Genomic DNA, 21,981 nt, shown 5'->3' with positions numbered 1-21,981 from the left:
CTATTCGTCAAGTCAAGGCCCTTGAATTCAGCGTAACCAAAATGCATGAACACAATGGAAGTTCTCTCCCGCGATACCTGATGTTGTTTCGCGGTCCAGTTATTAATCTTTACGAGGTTACACTACAGACCAGGGAGATGCAAACTGCACAGGTCGCTAACCTCAGCTACTGTCTCCCAGATCGGTTTACGAAAAGACTTTATGTTACAAAAGAACTGTGGAGACAGAAAGAACTGCCATACTTTTGCATGACGTTAAAACATAACTTAAAAGTTCTCATACGTACGTGACAGGGACTAGCAAAGTTGTCCCCTGTGCTTAACAAATCACGTACTACACCATGAAGGCGTATAGGGGAATGTAGGGATTCTATAAAAGTGCAAAAATTATATTCTAATCATTTTCAATGCGTTTTATATTTAACAAAATATAAAAACTGTTATTTATGTATGTATGTTGTAGTGAGAAGGTATCTTCTCTCGACTAGTTTATCATCATACAGAATGCATCAGAAATTTAGTTTACCTAAAATACTGTATTTTCTATTAACGAGGCAGATTTAAACCTGTCTGTCGATTTGCAGAACGGCGACACAGTGTTGTGAATTTTGCACTGAAGATGAATCATCTCATTTCGAACAATTTTTGCAAATTCAATTACGTAATCCAGAAATATTGCACAAATTATTAAAAAAGTAACTGGTTTTTGGGCTACACGTATTTAAATTTGTGCGCAACACCCTATATCCGTTCAGGAAATCAACTTGAAGGAAGAGTCTGTAAGGAAACTGGACTGACACTTCCAATTGCAACAGAACGACGACTACAATTTCAGTACCGCTGGGCAACTGACAACTGAAGGGACACACGTTCTTTACAAAATACTAAAGACGTGCCACTGTCAGTAGAAACCTCTTAGTTCCCGGCTCGAGAAAATACTTAACGAAATATTATTTTTTTTTATTGCTAGTGGAGTGGGACTAAGTCCCTTGCACTGCGGCCACTTCTGGCCTATTGTACCAGTCCCAGATGATAGGTGAGGGTGACTGTGGAACAATTGATGCAATGAAGATTGGCAGGGGAAACAGAAGTACTCGGAGAAAACCTGCCCCAGTGCCACTTTGTCCACAACAAATCCCACTTGACCAGAGCCGGGATCGAACCCGGGCCGCCGCGGTGGGAAGCCAGCGACTAACCGCTTGATCTATGGCACGCGGTCCTAATGAAATATTAACTTAAACTGAACTACTACAAAATAGGTTGAAACTATATCACAATTACTAAGGAACTTGTTCTGGTAGAAGAGTGAAATCTAAAGACGATCACCCACATAAGTAGAGCGCCTGTTTACAAGTGGCCGTTGGCCTTCTGCTCACCCGATATCTTCTCCTCTGCCTTGTGCTTCGGGCTAATGTTTTGCACGCATTCTGACAATTGGCACGGAAAAGTGGAGCTCTGAATCAGACTTTACACACGCCTCCTCCCTTTCATACATCGTCCTACTCTCTCTTTGCAGAGTTTCTTAAGCTGCTCATATTACGAGGATTGTGAAGCATCCGCAAGACGATTAATAAATAAAAGCAGTTGTTGGAATGAGAATTGGCAAGTAAGACCGAAATACCAGGAGAAAACCCGAAAATAACACCTGACCTGCTATGGGATTAAACCCGGACCACCGAAATGGGAAACCGACGACTAACCGCCTTACTTAGAACATGGCGTTCTTGTTCACGGTCGGTTATCAATCCAATTCAGTGGATAAGTGTTTCCACCGCACGAATGCAATGTTTTTATTCTTGCGTTCTCTGCCACTTGTACTTTTCTACATGTTTCGGCATCATACGGCCATCCTCAGGCGTGGTTACTCTTACTAAAATTGTTGCAATGTCATTTCAATTTAGTAGCGAGTGGAACGCGTTATCTGTATAAATAAAAATATTCTAGAACCGATAAATTCGCTGGTACCTCCTGATTGCTAGCAGCGCGCATTTCCAGCCAAGTGCGATGTTATGTTGGTGTCGCTCCTTGCTGAGTTTTTCTGGCTGGCTGTACAGTGATTGTAATGCAACGGGACGCTGAAGTGCAATGTTATCAATAAATTATATATTGTTTCGTTACTTATTTACGAAACTGCATTAATTATTTTGACTGTTCACTAAAATTCGTAAGTAGAAACACCTTCTCATAGTCTATGATTTAATATTGAGTATATAGACTACCCAATGGCATTGGGTCATAAACAAAAGGCATTTAGGAACCTAGACACAAGACAAGTCACAAGAGACAAAAATATGGAGCACTCTTCTCTGCAAGATGGCCGAGTTTGAGAGGAACTACAGGCGGTCAACGTGCACAAGTTCCACTGTGTTCGATCATGTCTTGTCTATAAGATGCAGAACATAATATGAAGGTAGTTACTAAAATCTTCAAACTGCAGAAAATTTGAAATGTTTCAGAATATGTCAATGTGTTGAGTACGAGGACGAGGAAAACTTCGAGGGATGGATACGGCCAGTAACTGAGCACGGAGAGAATTATATAAACCCCCTGACCTAATAGTGGTTACAGAAAAAGGCGTCTTGAGTGGTTGCTGTATGGAAATAGTAAAATGGTAAAGCTATCCCTGTAACAGGCATTGGAGACCCATAGGGTTGTGAGACGTTCAGGCTCCCACATTTTCTAGACAGTCGGCTCACAGATGGCGGTAAGGTTGTCAGACTTACGCGCCGGCCGCCCTTTACCCCCCCCCCCCAAGAAGATTCCTGGTACTCATTTCTGTTAGAGGCTGAGACGACCCCATGGCCACAGTGCGGCTGGAAGATATAGGTAAACTGAAAAAATTCCACCCTATTGGGACTCGAACCCACCACATTCCGGTTTGTAGCGTAGTGCTTCAACCAACTATGCTACCGCGTAACCCCGTCAAATAAGAGTAGCGGAGATAATTTTTGAAGTCAGGCAAGAAAGTAGAAGAAACTGTAGAGGGCCATACTGAGATGGCTGCAAGATGTAGAGAATTGTTTACGAGAGCTGAAAATGAATATACGGAGTTAACAGGAAAATAACGGAGAAGATAGGGAGTGTATTATAGAGCAGGAGAAGGTATAGAGAGAAAAATTAAGATACTAAATTTAAGTCCGCGAATAAATTACAGGGCATACTTCTGAAAATGCTTGCTATCAATCATTTTAAAATCTTTCATCTTCCTGTCTCCTATGTAATCAGTACAAAAGCAAATACTATAATATCAGTTGTTATCAGCAAAGATGCACTTTCAATGGGAACTCATAACAGCAACCCCAATAAGTTAAGTCCCCTTATTTTAGAAATGAAGAGCAGTTTTTAAAATAATGTTCTGCTTTCTGTAAAATTCACTCATTTATTAAGTGATACAAAACAATTTGAAACACAGACCCAAATGCTAGCCACTAAATGAATTCACCTGAGTAAGCCATACAAAATCCAACAATAATTAAAATATTCTGATAGAGGCTGGGGTGCCCTTGAAACTAGTTGGGCTGATTAAAATGTGTTTAAATGAAATGTATAGTGAAGTCCGTATAGGTAAACATTTGTCTGATAATTTTCCCACCCGAATGGTCTAAAACAAGATGATGCTTTAACGTCACTGCTTTAGAATATGCCGTTAATAAGGTCCAGGAACACCCGGTGGGACTGAAATTAAACGGGGCGCATCAGCTGCTCGCCCATGCTGATGATGTGAATCTACTGGGTGATACTGTAGATACCATAAAGATAAGCACACAGACTTTGATTGACGCAAGTATGGAGGCTGGTCTAGAAGTAAACACAGAGAAAACTAAGTGTATGTTGCTGTCTCGTCACCAAAATGTAGGGCAAAATCATGATATAAAGTTATAAAACAGATGTTTTGAAAATGTGGCACAGTTCAGATATCTGGAGAACGACGATAACAAATAAATACATGATTGAGGGGGAAATTAAGAGGCGATTGAACTCGGGTAATGCGTGCTACCATTCAGTCCAGAACCTTTTTCTTCTCGTCTGTTGCCCAAAAACATAAAAATTAAAATATACAAAACTATAATTTTGCCTGTGGTTCTGTATGGGTGTGAAACTTGGTCTCCGATATTAAGGAACATAGACTGAGGGTGTTTGAAAACAGGGTGTTGAGGAGAATATTTGGACCAAAGAGAGATGAAGTCACAGAAGGTTGGAGAAATCTGCATAATGAGGAGCTTCATAACTTGTACTCTTCTCCAAGTATAATTAGAATGATCAAGTCAAGGAGAATGAGGTGTGCAGGGCATGTAGAACGAATTTGGGAGAAGCGGAATGCATATAGGATATTGGTGAGAAAATCAGAAGGAAAGACCAAGACGTATGTGGTTGAATAATATTAAAATGGATCTTAGAGAGCATGGGATGTTACGGATTGGACTGATGTAGGTCAGGATGGAGATAAGTGGAGGGTTCTTGTGAACACGGCAATGAACAATAGGGCCCCATAAAATGCTGGGAAGCTCTTGAGTAGCTGCACAACTGGCGGCTTCTCAAGAAGGACTCGGCTCCATGATTGAGTGACTGAAAATCTGGACACCCCTGCGTCACATTGCTCCAACGTCTGCTTCTATTTCTGAGAAAATGAATTCGGTTGTATAATTTAATAACCGGAGTAAACATCACTGTCACAGCAATTAAACCTGTTGCTCACGAAACGGAAAGGATAACTGTTTTTGTCACGGCATGTTGGCAGCGTCTCAGTGTAATGTTACCACTTTAAAGAAACTGTATTGGAAGTTTTTCTGTTACCACAGTATGATAATCTTCGCTGACGGAAATGGGAAGTGAAGCTAAACGTAAATAAAACGGAGAAGTATAAAAATACTGTAACTTCATTCTACGACCTTCTGTATTAATCTCGTTTGGAATCTTCCGAGGGAACTAAGAAACACACTCACACACTCATTATTACTTGCAAACGTACGTGAACTCCACGCCTGTCCATGCTCGTAAGTGTTGTTACACACAATTATACGTTTATTGCACAGCACGTTTCATGCCAGAGGACTATGGCCGTTATCGGAAGCTCCCCCCGTGAAGCCGTGCTGACCCTTACCGCATAAATGCGCTTTACGGTTGTGCTGCCTAGAAAACACCCCGTATAATTATCACAGTTACTTTATACGTAGCAGCAGCGTCGACAAGAAGAACGTAGGCCGTTATATTCTTTACAAATCTGAAGTCGTCACACTGGTTACGCTGCAGCAAATCGGGGACCAAAGTTCGATAAAAGCTGGAAAATATTGTGGCGTACCACCAGAAAGCCGGGATGGTTGAGGAGATCGCAGTAATTTCCTAGGCAACGACCAGCGTCCCCCTGCAACGCCTTGGAATCCGAACGCTAGCAAACCTAAGCAAAGAATTGTTCGAGGCAGTTGCGTGACAACGGCTGCGACAAACATATTATATGTACTTAAGTGGGAACGGAATACCAGCAGGGCGTTGCCTACGAATAGCTTAAACAACAAATGCATTACCCGGAAACGGAAGGATATCCATGGCAAAGAATACGCCAGCTAAGGTATTCCCGCGGGCGAAACCAGAGCCTCCTACATGGTGCGCTCTATTCAGTCCGAGTGCACGTTATAAGAGTCCAGTTTCAACGAGACCAGGTGGACGAGACCTGTCTGTATGCAACAGATCGCAAGGACGGTTTCACTGTTAGAAAACTCCAGCGCGGTCTCAGATCAATGGAGACCTGGTGTGAGCGCTGGAATATAAAAATTAATGAAGGTAAGACTCACGGGGTCTACTTCTCTCGCAGTCATCGACCGCCTGAGTCTTGTCTCACTCTAAATGGACGAAATGTTCCATTTGTAAATAGTGCAAAATATCTAGGTGTAATCTTCGATAAGAGAGTTACATGGAGATTGCAGATAGAAATGATCGAAGCCAAGGCCTTCAGAACATTCATTAGAGTATATTCCCTATTCAAAAGTGAGCGATTGAGCGCTAACATTAAACTGACCCTCCATAAAGCTCTCATTAGATCCGTAATGACTTATGCTAGTCCCGCCTGGGAGTTTGCGGCAGACACCCATCTAGTGAAACTGCAGTGACTGCAAAACAAGGTTCTCCGCACGATTGGCAATTTTCCAAGGCGCACATCGGTCCGCGATTTGCACATGGCATTCAAAATCCCGTACGTATATGACTATATAACAAAATTATGCAGGCCAACAAGCAGAAGTCATACAAAATCAGGATAATGAGAATGTTCGCAACATCGGACAAGGCGAAGCCCGACACAGAAAGTATAAGAGGCTTAAACTTGGCGGCGGTCAGGCATACGACCGTTCAAGTGACTAGACTGCCATGGTAGCTAATACTACTAGAAACAGGGCATAGTCTTCTGTACTGAGCCTAGATTGACAGAGGCCTTGTATATATTGTACATGCTACATATTAAGCTTCAATCGTAAATAAGTGTACATAGTGGCAATGGACTTATTAACACAGACTATGACTGACAAATGACACCCGACCTCGCGTCAGGGAGGGCGCCCCAAATGGACAGGACAGTAACTTTCATATAAGAAAAACATCTGATCATGAGCCCCAGCCGGGGCTCGACACCAAGACAGACAGACTGACGGATTGTCAGTCGCAATGTGACTTGGACTTGGATCAGGCGGTAAACCGCCAGTCGTAAAGTGACTCTGACTCTGTCCAGTCAGTTCTTAGTGTAGCTCCGACTAGAGCAGAAGTCAGCTCGCATACGACAAAGGATTATATTTATGTCAATAATTACACGTAGACGATTCCGTCATGAGAATCCGATAGTCGCTCAGCTATTCAAGAGATTAACCGCGTTTCATAGTAATCAATGGTTAACTTCCTTGTTCAGAAGAGCCAAAGAGTTGCCCATTAATCATTCCCCTAGTTCTCTGAGAAAGATTTATTACTGTATTATCTTGGCATCTACATCTAGGTCTTGCAAGTGGTGTCTTCTCTTAGATTTTCAGGAAAATACTGTATGACTTTTTCACGTTTCTCTTGCTTATTACGTGCCATGCAAACACCGTACTCCTTAATCTGAACAATCTAACAGTATACAACGAAGTACAAATTATGAGAACTCCTCATTTAGTAATTTTCTCCAGTCTCTTTTTACTTCCTCTTAGGCCAAAATATTCTCCTCAGCATCAAGTGTGTCGTTCCCTTAATGTTGCGATTTCCAAAGTGTTGGCATCCCCCCCCCTGAGGTAGTGTGACTTGTTGATCGGGTGGAGTCACTGTATAATACTGAAAAATTAACCAAATAAAACTGAATTTAATACAATTCCCAAATAATCGTGGCATTTGTAAATGGCCGATATATGTTGTAACGGACTTGCTCAAAGCATTAAGCTATGGAGCCAGAAAAAACCGTTCCTAGGTAAACACGTTCCTAATGCAGACAAAAGTAGAAGTGCTGTTTCTATAATAGAGGGAAATTATCGTTGCTAGGCAACAGCTTGGTAAACATCTTTACACTTCAGCGCGTAACAACAATAGGGAGTCAACTGCTAAGCAACGGCGAGGAAAACAAGCATCAATAATACATACTGTTTTTTTTTTTCGCTGAGTCTGTGCAAAGTTGTTATAAAAGCATTCAGTGACTAGACCGCAGTTGTAGCAGGAGCTACAAATGGTAGGGCGTGCTCTGCTATACGGAGCCGGAACTGGCTCTACTGTATATACATACATTTAATAATATGTAAAATGTAAATTGTACATACTGACAACAGACTTCTTACTGCTGCCTGTGACTCTGGCAAAGACTGATTGAAGATTAGCGATCGTGCTATGATTCATTGTAATTGTGAAGAAGTGTTCAATAAACCGAACCATCAGATGCAGAATCCATTATTATCGGTCACGCCTACCACTCACACTGACAAATGTTAATTCATAAGAACCTAAAATATGTTGATTTTAGAAAGTAACAGTTGAAAAGGTTGTCTTTTTTTGTAGACATACATTAAATTAGGAACGGGAAACGGTTAAATATTTGCTAGGTAGAGAGGGCCCCATTGTATGAAGTCTAGAAAATATTTGCTAGGTAGAGAGGGCCCCAGTGTATGAAGTCTAGGAAATATTTGCTAGGTAGAGAAGGACCCGCTGTATGAAGTCAAAACATTTGCCAGGTAGAGAGGGCCCCATTGTATGAAGTCTAGAAAACATTTGCTAGGTACAGAGAGCCCCACTGTATGAAGTCTAGAAAACATCTGCGAGGTAGAGAGGGCCCCAGTGTATGAAGTCTAGAAAACATTTGCTAAGTCGGGAGGGCCCCACTGTATGAAGTCTAGAAAACATTTGCTAGGTAGAGAGGGCCCCACTGTATGAAGTCTAGAAAACATTTGCTAGGTAGAGAGGGCCCCACTGTATGAAGTCTAGAAAACATTTGCTAGGTACAGAGAGCCCCACTGTATGAAGTCTAGAAAACATTTGCGAGGTAGAGAGGGCCCCAGTGTATGAAGTCTAGAAAACATTTGCTAAGTCGGGAGGGCCCCACTGTATGAAGTCTAGAAAACATTTGCTAGGTAGAGAGGGCCCCACTGTATGAAGTCTAGAAAACATTTGCTAGGTAGAGAGGGCCCCACTGTATGAAGTCTAGAAAACATTTGCTAGGTACAGAGAGCCCCACTGTATGAAGTCTAGAAAACATTTGCGAGGTAGAGAGGGCCCCAGTGTATGAAGTCTAGAAAACATTTGCTAAGTCGGGAGGGCCCCACTGTATGAAGTCTAGAAAACATTTGCTAGGTAGAGAGGGCCCCACTGTATGAAGTCTAGAAAACATTTGCTAGGTAGAGAGGGCCCCACTGTATGAAGTCTAGAAAACATTTGCTAGGTACAGAGAGCCCCACTGTATGAAGTCTAGAAAACATTTGCGAGGTAGAGAGGGCCCCAGTGTATGAAGTCTAGAAAACATTTGCTAAGTCGGGAGGGCCCCACTGTATGAAGTCTAGAAAACATTTGCTAGGTAGAGACGGCCCCACTGTATGAAGTCTAGAAAACATTTGCTAGGTAGAGAGGGCCCCACTGTATGAAGTCTAGAAAACATTTGCGAGGTAGAGAGGGCCCCAGTGTAGGAAGTCTAGAAAACATTTGCTAAGTAGAGAGGGCCCCACTGTATGAAGTCTAGAAAACATTTGCTAGGTACAGAGAACCCCACTGTATAAAATCTAGAAGACACTGCCTTAGTGTGAGACACCAAGTCTCCATTTTGTTACTCTATAAGCAGCCAAATGTCGAATTACAGACGAACAATTTCTTTCTTTTTTATTATTTCATCTGTTCAAGTTTTTCTAATAGCAGACTGAGAGTCTGTGCATTTTGGACTGAACACAATAATTAATCTTCTGTTAATTACTTCAACACTATAAACTTTGATTTACTATTTTTCCTAAATAACTTTGCTTTAATTTAGATTAATTTATTGGATAAGAACTTATCTATATATTCTGACATTAAAATATGAAATGCTTATTAAGTAAATTAGTATTTCAGGGGCTATGCTACAAGACGGAAGGTCGCGGGTTCAAGTCCCGATGAAGTCACTAGATTTTGTTCAATTGACCTAATTCTTCCAGCNATGGAACAAATAATAGAGTTCGTCAAAGAAAATGCTTTGTTGTACGATACTCGTCATCCGATGTCCGTCTACAAGAATTCACGTGCTAAGGATTGAAAGTGGAAGGAATTGGCTGTTACAATGAACAGAGACAGCAAGTAGAAAAATTTGTATATATTTATATAGGGTTAAGTATACAGTAACTGTGGGCATTCTTAGTGTAGGCTATGCACCAGTTCTGTTCACTAACACGAATTCCAGGGGCAGTCACCTAGCTGAAGTACGCAACAAACCGCTCTCTAATGGCGTAGCTAACGTTTGCCGCCCTTGGGAGACGTAAAGGCTGGATAGGGAACATTTCTCCTCCCAATGGCTCCACTCGTAGCAGTTCTTCCATGTACTTTTCGTCACAGTTTTTGAGACGTAGGAAATTATGAAGCAAACGCGCTGCTGATACAATGTGTTTTATATTTCCTTCTTTCAGTTCCGTGGGTCTCAAAAAAATCCTCCACTTCATGGCAAGAATCGCAAAACAGTTTTCGACCACTCTGCGTGCACGATACAAATTGTAATTGCATTTCTCTTTCCGTATATCATATTTGGATTGCATGTTCGGAAAAGGTCTCATTAATATGGTTTCAGTCCAAAGGCTTCGTCTTCAATGACAACGGGTGGTGTAGGTTGTGTTTGCCCTGGAAGTGGTAGGTCTTCCGGAAGATCGTCATTCATGAATTTCCTACCAATCTGAGACTCCTCGAAGATTCCTCCGTCACTGTCCCTTCCGTAGGTTCCAATATCAACGCAAGGGAATTCGTATTCTGGTGCCACAATAGCCAATAGTACAATAGGATATCGTTCCAAGTAATCATAATAGGAAGATCCAGCGTTATCAGGGCATTTAATGAAAACATGTTTTCCATCCATGGAACCTAAGCAATTTGGAAAACCCCACCTTTCTTTGCAACTCGTGCACAATTCTCCCACACTTTTCTTGATGGTTGTGGCATGTGTTGAGATCTCACATTATTCCAGATGGCGAGACATACTTCCAGAACAATTTTGCGTGCCGTTGGAGAGCCGACTCTAAAGCTGTGTGCGCCAGTGTGCGGGCCTCCATTTACCGCAATGTAATTAGATATCGTCACGTACCGTACCGAGCTGAGTATCGCGTCTGTGTGCGGGAGCCTTTAAGGCTGACAACCTCACCGCCATCTGTGACCCGATTGTCTAGATAATGTGGGGGCCTCAACGTCTCACAACCCTATGGGCCTTCACGGCCTGTTACAAGGATAGCTACTTTTTTAGTATGTCATTACAATTATTAGCGTTGTGAACAGTATCCATTATCCTGCTTTTACTTAAAAGTAAGGTTTCGGAGACAGGGCTCTGCCTCCATCCTCAGTTAAATTCCTGCTCAGTTGGGCCCAATCGATAAGCGCTAGTCCCTACTGTCCGGAGACAGGGACGGGCTCTATCACTTGGGCCCAATCGATAAGCGGTAGTCCCTACTGTCCGGAGACAGGGACGGGCTCTATCAGTTGGGTCCAAAGTAGGCTTATACCTGAGGATGCAGACATCGTCACGAAATTTCGGACCTTACACAGTACATAAGATAATCACTTTTGAAATGTATCAACCATAAATTTTTCTTTCGTCTTGTCAGTATAGTGACTGGCTACGGGCTGGACGACCAAGGGGTCGAAGTTCGAGTCCTAATGGGGTAAGAATTTTTACTTCTCCATGTCATCCAGACCGGTTCTAGGTCTCACCCAACCTCCTATACAATGGGTACCGTGGGCTCTTTCCCGAGGTTAAAGCGGCCGGAGCATGGTGACCACTCACCTCCAACTAGTGCCGAGCTCAAGAAAATGTGGATCTATACATCCAGTCCCCCATACGCCTTCATGGCGTAGTGCTTGATTAGTCAAGCACAGGGACAATTGTACCTTTACTATGAAGGCGTATGGGGAAGTGGAAGCATAGATCCACAATTTCTTGACCTACATACTAGTTGGAGGTGAGTGGTCAGCTTCACGTCTCGATCGCTTTAACTCTGGGGAAACAGCCCCCGGTACCCATTGGATAGGAGGTTCGGTGGACCCCAGAGTCGGTCTGGAAGACGTGAAGAAGAGAAAAATTTTGGCCCTACCGGGACTCGAACTCCAAACCCTTGGTCGTCCATCCCGTAGCCAGTCACTATACCGACTACGCTTTTCCGGCTCTTAGTAATACGAGCATCAACTTTATATTATTTATTTCTGGACATCTGGACTCCAAAACGCTAACCAGCAGAATTGTTAATTCATCCGTATTTGCATACTTCTGGGGCCGCGTTCCTTTGTTACGTGTTGTGGTTGATGGTGGAATGTGTGCGTTGTACAGAGCTGTAGCTGCGGTCACGAGTCCGCAACCCAGAGAACTGAAGGACCCTCCATGTACGTACTTCAAGTATTCCATACAGGGCTGTCATACACACTGGCATAGCGGGAAAATGTGTATGCATTGAGGCTACGTGCTTGGTTTCTTCTTCTGTTTAATGAAGCTTCATGCGAAATGAATTTCAGTCACATAAAACGCAATGATATCACATGAAAATAGTTGTCATTTAATTGTAAAGCATGAAGCTCGCCTAAATAGTGTTTAAAATGTAATTTCTGTCTCACAGGAAAGAGGTGTGCATCAAAGAGCAACTGGTTAATGTTGTGAGAAGTAGGAATCCCCGCTTATTCTAAGAATCGAATGATACTAAGAGCCCTGTGGGCAAAATGAAGGAATGTCGAATTATCTCTGAGACTTGAAGGATTAGTTTTCTTCGCAGAATTACAAATTTAAAATAATTCATGTAAATTTTGAGGTTCTCACAGCGATCATGACTTGTTATCTTCTAGGATATAGGGCCATGTAGTCCGTTAAAATTCAACCGATATTTCGGAGGAACATATCGCCTCCATCTGCAGTATATAAGATTCTGCTTTGCTCTGGTTTCTGTCCTGCATTATCTTTCGACCCTGAAGATGGAGCGACATTCATCCGAAACGTCGGCTGACTTTAAACATACCATATGGCACTATATCCTAAAAGACAAGAGTTTTTTTTAAATAATTCATAATACGGTCTTGTAAGTTGTAAGGGTCTGTACCTCAGAGAATGTGCTTAAGCCATGTGAAACTATTCTTGCTGATCACTATAGAGGAGTGAGGTTAGAAAAGTAATTTTTTAATTTTCTTAAATTCTGTTATTCATATTCAACTTAGACATTTTCTCCCAGAACTCCCAAGGGGCAGATACTTGGTTTCTTGCCTCCCTGCTGCAAGCCAAGACAATACTCGTATGGCAGATAGTGATGATGAAGTACGACAACGGTTTAGGCTACTGAAGCATGTAACAGAGACAATCATGGATTATAATTTTGAATAAGGAAAGGAAACAGTTTGTTTAGAAATTGTAAATGGACATAGTTCATTTTTTTTGTACCACTGAACCAGCTTCGCTACTGTACACATGAATAAAGGCTTAAAATGCGACAGGAAGTCAGTCTCTTCCTGTTGGCACACACGGCGAGGTTCAATTATTCTAACGAGGCCAAAAAAGGTTGCTCTGAACTGATATGCTACTGTTAAAGACAGTATTCAGAATTATCTTCTGAATTAGTTGGGGGTTTCGAAATTGCCCATCGTCCAGTATTCTAAAAGCTAGAGAACAAAACGTTTCGGACACTGAATCTGTTTCCGTCCTCAGGTGAGGTGTTTCCCCACTAACCTGTGGACAGAAACAGATCCAGTGTCCGAAAGTTTGTATTCTCTACTGATTTTAGAATATCGTACGATGGAAAAGGTCCAAAAACGTGGTAATTCTGAGTGTTATATACCACTGTCAGAGGCATTTTTAATCTACAGACTAAACTTACAAACCCGAAAGTAAAAATGTTCTGTAGAAACTGAGGTTGAAGTATATTCCTTCTGGTTTGCGTTAATCTTAATGTGACCTGACCACCAGCTTCGGAAACAGAAATATTATTGTCTTCCTTTCGATTTCGTGCCAGGAAACAAACTACAACATGCACCCATAGCGTAAGGACTAGGAACGTATTCTGGCCCTCTCGGTCTTCCTGAAAACCGTAAGACACACGGGCGAAGGCATGTCAAGCATAACGCACGTGTTTCGTTTTCTTCTACGGCTTCTGTTTGGTTCATGATTCGCTTCAATACATATTTAACGGGTTATATTGGAAAGCCTTGCTCAAGTTCATGTATATATTCATGTAAAGAGTTCATTAATATATATATATATATGTGTGTGTGTGTGTGTGTGGGGCTGTACACGCGATAGCGCAGTCGGTATAGCGACTGGCTACGGGCTGGATGACCGAGAGGTCGGAATTCGGGTCCCGGTAAAGTCAAGAATTTTCTCTTCTCTACGTCGTCAAGGCCGGCTCTGCGGCCCAACCACCCTAATATGCGATGGGTACCGGGGGGCTCTTTCCCCGGTGGTAAAGCGGCAGGGGCGTGAAGCTGACCATTCACCTGCAACTAGTGCCGAAGTCAAGAAAATGTGGATCTATAAATGGACTCATCCATACGCCTTCATGGAGTAGTGTTTAATTAACACAGGTACAATTTTACCTTACCTATGGCTCTACAGCCCTTTGGGCCTTGGCCGCTTTTTCAGCTTCTTAATCCTGTACACAGTGTGTAGTACTCCTTGGACGGGGGATCAGCCCGTCGCAAGGGCGCTACCTACACACAGAATAAATGCACACTGGCATACAGTACACGCTTTGAGTACCCACAACCCCAGTGCTCCATCGGGCCAAGAAGGTCCATGTCTTACACTCCGCGGCCACTGTGATCGGCTGTTCATTAATGTTATCCGATTTTAATCCAGGTCGGAACGTGAAGATTTACGTATGTTAAGTCCACAACGTCGAAATTCATGATAGTTCGGCTGCTTTCGGACTGTTGCATATGGACATGCAAGTCAGAGGAGGCAACACTAAGACACAAACTCTTGCAACTTTTTTTGCGAATGTGCCGAAAATCTTAAGTGAGGGAAAAGAAGACACGTGGGTGAACCTGACAGGCAGGACACCTCAACAGAACGTAGCAAACAAGCGTAAACTTGCAGGACGTGAGGTTCTCACAGCGGTGGTCACGAAGAGTTGTAGTTTCTGCAGCTGGAAGCTTGCTACTTGCTTCGCACTGGTTTCTTGCTTGGTTTATTTTCGACCCTGAAGATTCAGGAGATGTTCCTCCGAAACGTCAGTTGACTTCCAGCGAACTTCCCGGCGTTATATCCCAGAAGACGTAACTCTTCAATTTTTATTTTCCACCCGTGGGCATCCGTTGCGCTGACGTGACATCCTCTATCCGCAAAAGTTGGCACAACATGGACCACATAAAAAACTAATGATACGGCACGGACCGAATAGAAAAAAAATTATGCGATACGAACAGCATAGATGAATGATAGGACACGGACCGCATAGAATACGACAAAATTTTGGGGGACACACAGAAGCAAACAGCAAGAGGAGTCCCCTTTTTATTTTCTAAAGTAAGGAAAATAGGCTAAAAAATGCAGTTTGTATCAAGGCTGTGAAACTTCAAACACTGAGGGGACAGTGCAATTTGGCTATGAACCTGCGGGATACACCTTAATTTCTTTTCTTACGGGTACTAACTACATGGAACTGAGTTCGTCTTGATAAGCCACCAGTTCCTCATTTAGTCAATAATTTACCAACATTGTACTGAACCCAAAGTTTATTGCCGTGTTCGTAACTGAACTATATCCTGAGAAAATTTCATAAAAAAACTGCTTTTTAAAGTTAGATATGTTAACCCCACTCGCAACCCCCACGCTGGAGGACCACCACTTGTCTGCTGTCTACGACTGCTTATTCAATATATTCGCAGCTACCCTCCATATCTGGAGGCCGTCTCCCACGTCCATGCAATAACTGTTACATCAGCGATCCTTTCAAATGGGGCTCTCAGACACTGCATGCCACCATGCAGTTACAATAATTTATTGAGTGTGGTGTAAATTAAATAGGAAATTACACTTGTCAATAAGCATTTTTCTTAAAGTTTCTGTAGGCAAGATCCGCCACGTTTTTCGAAGACGAGACAAACATTAACATATATTTTGTGAGGCTGAACTACACACTCGCGGCCAACACAAAACCAAACAGCGGGTCACACGCGGCCCGCAAGCTGCTAAATTTGATAACCCTGTTTTAAAGCAAAGGAATTATTAAAATCTTAAAGCCTGCAGACAACATAGAAAAAGCATATTGTGACGTGCTACCTGAAAGCCGGACTATATGACGTCTATCACTAGTCAACGGCTAGCAATTCCTAAGCACCGAAGCCTAGGAAATCGTTGCCCTGGAAATGAAAGTGTAACAGTGGGTTTTCCATAGTTACAAACGAATGGTTTGAAGCAGACACGTATTTCCGCGTTCGTTGCGTAGCAGCAGGCGAAATTAACCCGTTGACAAGGTATTTCCTGTTCAGTCCGAGGGCAAGTTATAACAGTCCAACGTCGGCCAGAGACCCGTAGAGTTCAAATCCGACTAGAGCAGAAGGACGTTCGTATCCGATAAGGGACCAAGGAGAGTTGAGCTCCGAGCAGAGCAGAAGACACTTCACAAAGATCAGCTGAGCAAGTAACTGTAATAGTGAAGAGGAAACGTCTGACGACGTTATAAGTTGATAATAATTGTAAGTGTGAGTGTAAAAATGACCATCCAACAAAGGCATTCGCCAAATCCGAGAACCCGCACAAGTTTCCTGTCGCGTTGCCTAGCAAACACGCGAAAATATGTAGAAATGACACTGCCGAGGACCCACGCGTTAATGACCCGCATTACTTCAGTATGTCAGAATGCAGTTAATACCAATTTGACAAGATTTCATCAGCTGCTTAACATTTTGCAGACGATCGTCGAAAGTTTCACCACCGCGGCCACAGAACTGGTTTAGAATCCACGGAGAAACTAAGCCCATACTCTCTGGTAATTTCATAAAAATAGTGAATGAAGGGATAGTGCACTTAATTGGCCACGACTAATTGATATTCGATCAGAAGTGTTGTTTCATAGGCTATTTGATTAGCCTGCAATATTGCATTCACGAAAAAAATATGAGCAAATTATACTATGGGGATGCTCGCCCTTACTCCGTTCTAAATATTTTGCCTTGTCGCATGTTTTCTAAAAGCGATACGAAGGTAACTTATTAAAAAAGTTTGTTCTTTTGTACAAACGTGAAACTTTGCATCTCACAATAAGGAAGCGCGTATGGAGGTCTATGAAAACTGGACGCTGAAGAGAGTCTTTGAACATGGAGGGGGGGGGCAGAAAGTGACAGGAAAATGGAAGGCACTAAATGGTAAAAGCTAAATTTGTCTGTATGCCTAATTAAGCATTATGTCATGAAGACGCATGGTGAGTGGATGCATAGCTTCACCTTTCTTGACCTCAGCACTGAGGAGGAGGAGAGTTGTCAGCTTCACGTCCCTGCCGCTTTACCCCTCTGTATTCATTATATAGGAAGCTAAGTGGGCGTCAGAGCCGGTCTGCTCGTTACAGGGAGGTGAAAGAAAACATCTTAGCTCTACCGGGAATAGAACCCCGGCCATCTAGCTTGTAGCCGGTCGCTATACCGACTGAGGCATCTCGGCTCCTGGATGGGAAGTTTCATAATTTTCTTCTCCCCAGACAGTATTAAAATGACGACAGAAGTAGTCCAGACATTCTGAGTGCATGGAAGGTATAAGATGTGAAATCTGAAGAGACAAGACCACCTGGGAGACGACGAAGATGGACATGACGGCGCGAACTGGATTCATCTGGCTTAGGAGAGAGAAAGGGGCGGGATCTTGTGGACACGACAGTGAATCTTCGGGTTCCATAAAAGGGAGGGAATTTTCCGAGTCTCTGAGAAACTGTTAGATCCTCAAGATGCACTTCTGCGCAGTGGAGTTAGCAACAGCAGAGTTCTTGCTTCTACGAATGAGGTGGGTGGCTCATAAACCTTCTACGGTGAATTGAAAAGGATAGGAAAGGAAGCGGTTGTGACATGCCTGATACATATAAACTACTGTTCAGAAATTCGCATCAAAAATCAACGAAAGTTATGATCCAATCACCAATATTCCCGCCAGCATCAAAACAGGTCTCGCGAATGGAAGTCAATTGCGTTTCAAATATACTGCATAACGCATCTCTTTCAGTTCGCCTGTCAATCGATTTTACGCAATGTTTGAAGGTATCGCAGTACCGATAAATAACTTCCTATACACGCATAACGGTCTCGCAAACGCAAAGCTTTCTTATCTTGCTGGTTAGCCTACTACTTAATCCATGTTTCCACGCATATTTACAACATGTTTCGGCCAAATGGAGCCATCATAAGGTATATATATTGTGGTATATTTGCTTAAGGCAAGAACTGTGAAGCCAGAAAAAAAATCCGTGTGGAGGCGGGGTCGTAATACCTCCACCGTGACCCTGCGGGTCGTAGGAGGCGACGAAAAGGGACCCGAGAAAGATTGCGCTGGCAAGGACCAGCAGCATATACAAAAGACAGACCCGTCCTCTCGTCAGAGAGGGCGCCCCACAGAAACAAGACCTTAACTGTCAAACGGTCATAATTAATATCTGGTCATGAGCCTGACTGGCTGACTGACCGTCAGTTGCTATGTGACTTTGACTTTTGAGAAGTCAGAAGAGACAGCCGTTGCTAGGAAACGGCTCTGCAAACACTCCCGTTGCTAGGTAACAGCTTTATAACACGCAACAATAGAGTAGCTGGCAACGGTGTTCTCTAAGAGGTCCGTGCCGTTACCTACGTGATGCGATAATAGAATAATTGGCTGGAAAGTTGTTTTCTGTACGGTCCGTATTCAGGCTACAGTAGTTCCAACTCTGGAGCTGGAGCTGCAGCTGGAAGGTGCCAGCCAGCAAGGACAAATGCCGTTGGACATGGAAACCAAGAACGCTATACCGTTGCAAGCCGCTACCAAGCAACGGTGGTAACCGTGACGGAGAACATTACTCTGTGTGCGTGATATAGTGATGTGTAGTGTGTAATCAGGAGTTTTGTGTTTAAAAGTTCAATAAATCCGATTACCAATCCAAACCTCGTCTACACTCACTTTTATCACGTGATATCGTATAAATTCCTACACGGAGGCACGCGGTAGCATAGTTTGTTGAGGCACTATTATACACACGGGAAGGTTGCGAATTCGAGGTCCTATGAGGTGGATATTTTTCCATTGACCTAATTCTCCCAGCTGCAGTATGGACCTGGGGTCGAGAAATGAGTACCAGGAATGTTCCTGGGAAGTAAAGGGCGACCGACGCGTAAGGCTGATAACCTTACCGCCAACTATGAACCGACGGTGTAAAGAAAATGTGGGAGCCTCGACGTCTCACAACCTTATGGGCCTTCATGGCCTGTTACAGGGATGACTTTACCCTTACGTTTTACAAATTGCTACACTGAACCCAACAGCATGCAAGACCGTAATTCTAAAGGTTTTACTTAAACCAAGTTGGATTGTTGTTAAAATAATTTTAAAGTGATATTTTGTTCTCCTATATTCACTTTTCTCGTGTTCTGTCTCTGTTGTGGGTGTTACTGGTTTTGCACACGGATTAGGTAGTATTCTAACCAACAAGCCACGGAAGTGTGTATTTACAGTACTGTGCTGTACATGCATAACGAGCGCTCATCTGTGTAACTGGGTACAGCACAATATTACCGCTAACTCACTTGAACATATACACAGGTTCTTAGGCGAAAATCATGATTCCTAATGGCAAACGTAAAGTTCAGTTGGTTTCCTATGTACATATAAAATGGCACTAATGCCTGCTCGTGGCCTTGAATATTCCGAAACCCATGCAGCTTCGCGGAAACAGTTTATCACAACCACGAGCACAAACACGTCAATGAACTTTAGGGTTCCAGGAAAGCGTAGAAATTCTAAACTAGCCTAACTACGTAATTCGTCGCAAATTAATATGTAAAATTCTATCATAAGAAAAGCACATCAGAAATATTATGAAACCATGTTAGATTTGAATTTCCCACAAAAGTAACTATACCTTGGGATGTGGAGCCATATAATCTGGTAGCATTCTTTCCCATCTTCAGGGTCGCCTAACAAAATGACTCAGAATTGGGCTTGCTTATTATATTACTTGACGTATTCTTCTACTCTGAAGATCGAGGCAATGAGTTCCTCTGAAACCCCAGTGAAGTTCTACAAGATTGTATGGCGTCACATCTCAGAAGATGGCGATGTCAATCATGAAAATAAGTTCTGAGAAAAAAACCCTCAATAGAAACCTCTTAGGCTAGCTGTCAATAAAGAAAACAGTTCCGAAAACAAAGAAAACATCCAAAATTTGCCCTTAACTGTTTGTAACATGATGCTTACTACATGTAAAACCTGTCTGAACAGCACACAACTGTGCATTCTGCCCAAGGAGTGCATTTTAGGATTTCGCATGATTCTTACAGCAAACAGTGAGTGAAGAGTTCTGTCTTATTAGATAAAACGCCGTGTATAAGGTAAAGTTGTACCTGTGCTTAACTAACGGGGAAGTGAATGTATAGGTCCACATATTCTTGACTCTGGCACTAGTCGGAGGTAAGTGATCAGATTCACGGTTCATTCGCTTTAACCTCGCGTATGGATCCCTGGTACCCATTAAATAGTAGGCTGGGTGGGCCCCAGAAACATCTGTACGACGTGGAAAGGAGGAAAATCTTGCCCCTACTGGGACTCGAACTCCAACCTCTCGGTCATCAGTATAACGCCGTGTAGTCATTTTAAAGTTAACCTATGTCTCGGAGACTACATATTCCTCCGAAACGTATGTTGAATTTTGAAAGACTACACGGCATTATATCATAGAAAGGTATGGCTCTTCGTAACCACAGTTGTGAGAACCACAGACCCTACATAAATATGGGTCATTTTCCCAAACGTTACCCACAGTTTGATCATTGTAATAGAGACAACATGATTCCTCTGAGGTAGGAACTTACAATACGTTTCAGTAACATTTAGATTGATTCCGGAGTTTCGGAAAGTTAACATGTTACTGAACGCGAACCACAATGATGTTAAATCCTCAAGAACTGGATCCAGCCGTGTGTCAGCGAGTTAGTCCTACTAACCAATTGAGTTTTATCTCCAGGCACTTACCTCTCTGTTGACGTCGGCGATGTAGTTCGACTCAGCTGCTTACTTCTAACGTCACAAGCCGTCTAACAGGAGTTGACGGCCACAGTCAACAACCACCATGCTTGCCCGACAACAGTGTCTCCACCTGGTGCCACGATACCGAAGCTTCTGTTGATTACCGATGGGTAGCAAAGACACAATTACTGCAGAAGGCAAGTGCCGTAGCGCATGAAGTGTACCGGAATTGGTTTCTTCTTAATTATTATACAACTCTGTATCCAGGACCGAATTTACAGTCGTTTGGTTCCCGGGCAGTCAACATGTGGACGCCCCTATCAGTTAACAACAAATTGAGGTTATGACGACGCCTTTTCTTGTTCTTGTTTCTTATATGAACTAACAATACAAATTAACTTTATGGATTAAGGGGAAAAATGTCTCAGTAAAATTCGTGGATTCTGTTCCTGTTCTGGGGACGCCCCGGGGAGACAGCCCTGATCGCTGTCCCTTAAATCAGGCCCTTGGCTCTGTCAGCTACTTACGCCTGTGCTATGTAACAGCGAATGAGATTTGAGACCGCTGTGGCTCATGATAAGGCAACGGACTGCTACAAAGTTATAGTAACATACTTTAAATTCAATTTCTTTATTAGAGTCCGTCACAACACAATATAAAGGTCAATGCTAAAATTAGCTTGGCTACATGTTTCGGCTTTTAAAGCCATCATCAGGCAAACACATGACTACCATATTCACACACTACCGAACTGCAACTGCGATGGTAAAGCTGGATATTTGATAATACGTTTTAAAAATATGGCATAAAAGTACAATGAACTATAAATTAAAACGAAAGTTATGACATAAAATAAGGTTAAAACACTTCATGTGATATTGTATATCATCAAGTCAGTTTGTTTCAATTTTGTTATATTCCCGCGGACATACAGCAGTATATTCAGACTTGTATACATGTAATACACTGCTTGGAGGCCCGTGGTATAGATATATAGCTCTGACATTAATCTGGAAATGATGTGAGAATAATTATATTGAGTTTAGTGTAATTAACTATTGATTATGTTATCTATGATAGAGTTGTATTGTTTACTTACTGTTAAGCCGGCGCCTCATCTTACAATGTATTTTGTCCGTTGTGTAGGGACTTCAAATT

The 21,981-nt window shown here is 42.6% G+C and overlaps 1 protein-coding gene across 1 annotated transcript in view; it reads right to left on the bottom strand.

Moving 5' to 3' along the window:
* The window catches only part of LOC111875284, a 92,248-nt gene extending 71,147 nt beyond the window's left edge, over positions 1-21,101 (bottom strand). Inside the window, exon 1 of the mRNA XM_033755763.1 lies at positions 20,830-21,101. The gene's annotated coding sequence lies outside the window, so the exon portion shown is untranslated. The remainder of the gene's footprint in view (positions 1-20,829) is intronic.
* Between the last annotated feature and the right edge of the window lie 880 nt (positions 21,102-21,981).

Source organism: Cryptotermes secundus, unplaced genomic scaffold (assembly GCF_002891405.2).
Source record: "Cryptotermes secundus unplaced genomic scaffold, Csec_1.0 scaffold1364, whole genome shotgun sequence".
NCBI classification, from domain to species: Eukaryota; Metazoa; Arthropoda; class Insecta; order Blattodea; family Kalotermitidae; genus Cryptotermes; species Cryptotermes secundus.
Note: the sequence above shows the minus strand (reverse complement) of the source record. Positions and strands in the feature narration are given on the sequence as shown.